A 7,335-nucleotide genomic window follows, 5' to 3' on the forward strand; every position below is an offset into this window, starting at 1 on the left:
GGTTTATTCTTCCATAGGCGTGTTTGTAGACAGTGAGAGTGTTACACAGTATTATCTAATACAGGTAGCTTTCATTCATTCTCTGTTAATAGCTGTCATATCTTTTTTTCTCAAGTTGGAGGGAAAACAAAGCTCTTTCAAATATGCTTAGGCTTTGCAGTGCTCCTTGTTTCAAGAAGGTCAAAGGTCAGGGTCAGCTACAGCACAGCACCTCCTGCAGCTGAGGGAGTTCTGCACTACACAGTTTTAGTAGAGTTTAATGTGCTTTATAGTTTTGTGCTGGTTTGCTCTGTTGTGATGTTCGTGTGACAAGATGAGTGATAAGATTAACCTTTAATATTAAAGCAAGTGAATGCACAAGGACAAAATGAGAATAAGAATAGAAACTATGCAAAATCAAAATGACAAGGCAGGAGTGACATAGTTTGGGATAAGTAACAGCAAAGTCAGCACGCATATAATTTCTCACATATTTGTACGAGATACAAAGATAAAAAGTATTTTAATTGTCATTTACAACGCAGGATTGAACAATGAAATTAAGGTTGTATTTCACTCTATACTACTATATAATACAATAATTATTTACAGGAAAATTGATTAATAAGTCCTAAGAATAAAAGATACTATTTTGATCGATGTGGTGTTGAGGATGATGCAGCCTGTCCTTAAGTCTGGTGGTACGGCAGCAGAAGCTTATGTACCTCTACTACTTCTACCAGTGGCTGCTGTGTTTAAGTATCCACAGGCACCTGCACCACCTCACCTCATTGTCACTGACAATCCCGGTGGAAATCATTGTGTGTTGTTGCTTTTAGCCCGTTCATTTTCCGGCGTTTTGCTGCCTGTGACAGTATATTGTTTGTTGCTACCACCACAAGCTGCTGAAGTCTTACGCAAAGGGGCTTTAAAAACAAGCAGCATGTTGAACTGCTCTTTAGACAAGTTTTGACCCAAAGGAAAACATCACTGTAAGTCATCATGAGATAAAGATGACAGTACGTTTCTTATCTTCAGTTTCAGAGCATGCAGACTTATTTTTCATCCACATCCAAACTATCCACAAGACAAACTGTCTGTAAGTCAATTTAATAATTTCTGTTGTTGAGTTATAGGTGCAGGCTTGTAAGAGTTGCAAGCAGTGGTTCATATTATTATTATTATTATTATTATTATTATTATTATTATTATTAGAGGGATTATAATATCTTCCCTCTGCATTAACTGGTGGGTCTTTCTGCTGGATGACTCTGTGAGTAAACCGCTACATCCTGAAGAAATCATTAACTGTTAAATGGTCAAAAACAGCTGCGTTACTCTTTTTTTGTGTGCAGCTTCTTCCTCTCAGTTTTCCACCTTTTCACCATTTGTTTTAATTTTTTCCTTCTCTGACTCCACCCCTCCCGCTCTCTCCCTTTTCTTGCCTCTCAAATCGTGAGCACCTCCTCAGCACCTCCTCTGGCTCTTAGATATTTCTCAACCTGTAATGACTCTCTGAGGATATCCATTTCCACACCAAAGCTGGAACTTAAAAAGGGCCCAGACAAATATGATAATTGTTTCCGAAAGGCCTGCAGTCTGACACACTTGATTTTTCATTTCTGTTGCTTTTTTTCCTCCCTTTGTTTTGTTCTGCATAGCTCTCTGAAAAGCTGTGAATGTTCACCATATGGACCTGAAATCTCAAACGGTATTCCCCTCTTTCTCTGATTTACTCTGATAGAAAGGTGGCCCTCATTCAAAACCCTCCCAGGGACTTTCTATAAGTGAGATATTTGACCCACAGCCAATGACTGAATAGATAAAAAATGCAAACATACTCCATATTTATTTTTGCTGCACCTCCGCTTATCCTCTTTGATGTAAACTCCATTTTCTCTCTGTTTTGCTCCGAGTGATTCACAAGGTCCTCATGAATATTGCAGTTGCTTGGGAGTCGAGGGAGGCGAGATGGTGAGGTTTCCGACTCTTGTGGCCAGTGTTAGTTGAGTAAAGAAGAGGAATATTACCTACTTGTCAAGCTTTAAATGAAAGCTTTTTTAAATGTGAAATCTTTATGATCATCAGTTTACACTAGATTCAGAATTACACATTACAGGCCCGTCAGATTCCCTAAACAGTTTGTGCAAATTAGCCCAAGTGTATTGCAGCCATTTAATTGTACTAAATCCACTTTCTCTGTAAATTATAAAAAGCACCGTCCTCTAGCATTCCAACTTTTGATGTCCGGACACCGACTGCCAGCTTGCTGAAGAACGTGTTTTGTGACACGTGATTAAAAAGTATTGTGTTGTTATTTGGACATTTGTTTGTGTTTAGAACAGCTGTGAGTACCTCAGGGCCAGCCGTGTCAAAATAATGCAGCAGCCAATTCGAATTTAGTGTTCTCCACAGGCCTATTTGTAATAGTCCTATAGTGTTGACCTTTACAGTGCTTGCAGAATAACATTTAGATAGCGCTGAGCAAGAGGTAATCTTTTGTCTCAACACATCTGCGGCGGCCTCTCTGTCCGAGCTGTTCTCTTGTTTATTTTCTCCGCCCTAATGAATGGTTTTATAATAACCCGAGGCTCGATTGAGCTCAGCTAATCGTAAGATCCATGCCGAGACACAGGAAGTACAGTGTGTCCACCATGGTGGGGGCATGGACTCTCAGCCTCATAGATTAATAACAGAGTCAGTGAGCGGTTGAGTGGGTGCAGTCTGCAGGGACTGTTAATGAGGCGCGTCCATAGTAAGACTTAATTACTTGGGAATGTGTTTTGGGAAACAGGAACTGAAGAACGAGGACAGAAATATCGAGGGAGAAAACATTTGATGAATGTAGGTTTTTGTGCTTAAAAGAGGAGCTCCATGAGTGACAGGTGTGTAGGGGAAGATGAGGTGCGCACATGTTGCAGCTCCTTTAGTTACCTCCTGTTTTTGATAACCTACTGTAAACTTAAATAATATGTTTTTATGCAGTAGTTTCTACTGAGTAGAAAAAAAAGAATGTGTGTGTGACTGAATTTAAAAAGCACAAAGCCCAGTGAATTTGAACCTGTCCAGAGGACAGAGATGACTTCATCATTACCTCACCCTGCTCTGCTAGAGGACTTATCAAAAACATGTGGCTCCACTCTCCCAGCACACTGCAAATTGATTGAGTCTTGGACTGCAATGTTTTTCCTTTGTTAGATGATGTGTGTGTTTGCGCGTAAGCAGGTTCATTTTATATCTTTCCTTTTTTGTCTCTCTCTGGATTTTGACTTCATCCGTCATTCATTTGGCTTGTTTCAGCGTGTAGGTCTGGGTTTGGTCAGACAGGGCAGAGGCAGGACAGGATTATACACACCGTGTCTGAGCACATGAGCTTGCGTGTACGTGTCTGTTACACTCAATGAAAAGCATAACAGGCATAACATTTTATTAACCATTGCACAATAACAATACAATACAGCGCTAACCTTTTCATTTTGTTACCTTTGGTACCAATCATCTAATTCTTGGCAAAAAAAGGTGAATAAGCATGTTTCCCAATATTTTCAGCTACCCCAATAAAGTAAAGTGGTGGATCCAAACATTTTAGCAGGAGTTAGGACCCAGTTATACCAGTAAGTTGCACACAGTGAAATTAGTCAGCACATTTTCACAAAATATTTGGTGATGTAGGGACTATAGGTATAGCTGGTGAACTGCTGTAACTGGTGAGCCAGACGAGAAAATGCTAACCCTGGAAACATTTGTTGTCCGTGGTTCTTTCTGTTTTCTCTTTTTTGTGCTGTTTACTCCCACCTGGCATTTTGTTCTCAAGGGGAATCTCACTGTACACAATTTCATTCAATAAAGACTTTTATCGAAGAAGGAAAACAACTTCTGAACTGCTTTCTAACTGTCAGCAAGCTCGATAGCTGGGTTACTAATCGGACAGTACCCCCACAGAGTTTATTGAAAAGATGTGTTCATACCATCAACCATAAGTAACATCTCTCTTTTATGGAACAGTTTATACTCCTAACAGAGGGAGGGAGTTTAATACCAATGGATCGTACAACCACACAGCTAATAAGCTAAAGTTATAGCTTCCTTCATTTTGAACTCTCTGGCTCTCTGTTCCCTCACTGTTTAGTGCTATTGGTTAAATTGTGGGTTTAACAAAGTTCAACTCGATGCGAAAACCACATCCATGGGCGAATCCACTAATCCTGATGATTTCATGGGAATTCATTGATTATGCTGTGAAATGTTGCTGTTTTAACGGCTGACATTAAAAGACAGGAGGCCAGAATAAAAAAGGTATATCCCAGAAAAAAAACTTGTCGTGACATGGTTGCTGTTTACTTACTATTGTTTGCTTTCTTCAGTTATAAATATCAGTTCTGATCAGCTGCTGATGCTTACGTGACGCTAACGATAACGTGACGCTGAGCTGCACTGCTGATCTGCAACTTCAGTGCTGTAGTTTTTATGCTCTGATTCCTCAGACTGAAGGAGGCGAAGCTGAACGGTCTCTTGTTTCTTGCTATTGTGCATCCACAGTCAGGGTGCTGTTTGATGTGATACATGTGTGGGCTAAGTGTTTAGATTCCAGGGTTGTTTGGTTGCCAGAGACAGAGGTCCCAGCGGGGTGGGGTTAGAATAACCTTATTATACACTTGTGGGTGGATGAATTACTGAAAGCATCCGGCCTGACGTGGAGTACAACTGACTTCTGTCCAGCTTGGGGCAAGTGTGTATGTCCATATGTGCGTCCATATGACATGGATGCTCACGTGTGTCTATTCTGCATTGGGTTCATAATATGTTTGTGTTTATACAGGCCTTTCTCTGTTTGTGAGTGAGGGGGCAGTCTCTGGCAGAGCGTCAGCCCCGGCCAGCAGTGGGTCTTCCCATGCAGCGAGAAAGGGTTTGCATAGATATTAGAGTGGAGTAACCATGGCAACGGGGTCAGTCTATGACCATGGGAGAAAGAGAAGTGCCAAGTTTTGGGCCAAATGAGCTTTTGAAGCACACAGCGGCTCTTTTGATCCCCGCAGTCATCACCTTATTAAAGTGTCTCTCTCTGAGGGTCAAACATTTGAGATCGTGAAAGTTCGAAGCTGACATAAGAATGTCAATTCCACTAGACGCTTGAACCTTTAATCACGTCGAGTGTTCATGAATGATAAGACTGAATATGTTGTATCTTATTTGAAATTGCACTTTTTAAGTTTATGAACGTGTGCAGATGTGAGCTGAAGATCAACCATTGAGTCATGTGGAAATACCAGTGATCTGGTCTTTTAACATCAGATGGTTAGGATTATATAACCAGAACAATCTGTTAGTTACATACTTGCCAAGTAAGGTCCACAAAGTCTTGAATCCTTATTCAATCATCAATCTTAAATGTTGATTTTACTGTTAATGACTGTAAATGCTGCCACTGTGAGCAGAGAATGGCACTAACTTGATATGCTGTTTTGCCTGGGCTGTTTGCCAATTATCAGACTGAGTGTGCTGCCACTGTTTGTGGAGGAGGGGGGGGGCGCCTCCCTATTACTGTGCCCCGAGGGTCTGCATTAATATGGAGATTAGATTAGAAATCTTCCAGGTCACCTAATCTACTCAATCAATTTGCTGTCATTTCGCATATTTACTGGCAAAGGAAAAGTACTAGTATGTACTGTGTTTGTACTCATTAGCCAATGAGAATCCATTCCTCACAGTGTCTTCATGTGAGGGTAATTTATAGCTGAGGCTGTTTGTGTGTGTGTGTGTCCGCCCATGTGAGGAGCTTCTGTGGATGCCTTCATTATGGGTGTTGATCCCCTTGCTGTGTGGGGATCTGGAAAGGATGCACTGTCACTGGTTCTGAGTGTGATGGAAAGCTCCTATTGTGTGTGTGTGCGTGTGTGCGTGTGTGTGTGTGTGTGTGTGTAGTACCATATCTGAATCCATGATACAGCCTTGTCATCTTATTTCTTTAGTTCTATTTTCTTTCCTTCTTTTATTGAGCCATGTTTCTTTTGTTTTTTGTGTTTTTCTGCTGTTTTATTACCCTGCTATAAAAGTCCCGCAGAGCAACATAACTTTTGTACACACACACACACGCGCACAGCTTCAGCCCTGAATCCTGCGGTGACATTCAGCTCAGATGGTGTGCTTTGTTCTGAGTGACTTTCACTGAGTGCACCCTTTATGTTGTCGTCATTGTATAGGAAGATATATCACTCTGTAACTGACCTTCAGTGTAATGATCATGCTGGGTCGCAATGTGTATTTCTAAAGGGACTCCCGCTGGATTTTGAACGTACACGTAATGTACACAACATGTTTATGTCAGTACTGTGCTGGTGATAACATAAAATGTTGTAAGACTTGTCACACCGGTTACCTTCTTATCTGGTTAACCACTAGCTGGATAATTTTGTTATTTCTGAACACAGTTTTGGTTTCTGTCACATTTAATCACCGTATTTGAATGTGAATGCTTTTATTGGTTGTTGGTTTTCTGAGGGAGGTATTTGGGGAGTGAGAATGTGTGGCCAAAGTCTACACCACATATAACAATAAATGTCACAATAGTTTTTGTCTTATGCATCGGTGCTTGTATTTCCTTGTTCAGCTATTGTTTTGACAAGTTCAGGACATTGTTGGCTGATCAGTTGTTTAACTTCTCGGGAGAGTTTGGGTAAATTCAGGTGGGTAAGAGATTCATAATGTTGGTAATTTGATAAATATGGTTTATTGTCCTTTCTATGAGTTTATGGATGAACTGGAAAAGCTAAATGGCCAAACATCAAGTTAATTCATGTAGGGCTCCAGCTAACCATCATTTTCCTTATAAATGAATATGCTTGATTAATCGTTTAGTCTATAAAACATCAGAAAACAGTGAAAAATGCCCATCACAGTACCTAAGATCATAAGATGATGTCACTGATTGTCTCGTTTTGTTCGAGCAGCAGTATAAAAAACCCATAAGACCAAGAAATGCTGCAAATATTTGAAAGCCTGATTTTTGCTTTAAAATGACTTAAATAATTAATTGATTATTAAAATAGTTGCCAGTTAATTTTCAACTAATCGATAAATCGTCTAATCACTGCAGATCTAAATTCATAAAAGATTATTCAACTTTTCAACTATTCAACAACTAGGAATGCAGTGATCAGTGGAAATTACAACTGGGTCCAATAAATGAAAATATCTGCGTCTGTGTGTATGTTCATACTCTTGTTGGCCTCGTGTGTCCAGGAAACATGCTTTATTGCCTCTCTGACAAAACATCTACATTTACCAGATCATCTGCCACTGTTTTCAGCAGGCACACCCATGCCTCGGTTCCTGTTTGTAGACACACACACACACACA

General features: G+C 40.3%; 1 protein-coding gene across 1 annotated transcript in view; it reads left to right on the top strand.

Annotated features, from left to right (window-relative positions):
- Window positions 1–7,335, top strand: part of add3a (adducin 3 (gamma) a) — a 99,935-nt gene that overhangs the window by 451 nt on the left and 92,149 nt on the right. The window lies entirely within an intron of this gene.

The sequence above is a fragment of the Morone saxatilis genome, unplaced genomic scaffold (genome assembly GCF_004916995.1).
Source record: "Morone saxatilis isolate NCDOM2014 unplaced genomic scaffold, NCSU_SB_2.0 Contig17, whole genome shotgun sequence".
Classification (NCBI taxonomy): Eukaryota; Metazoa; Chordata; class Actinopteri; family Moronidae; genus Morone; species Morone saxatilis.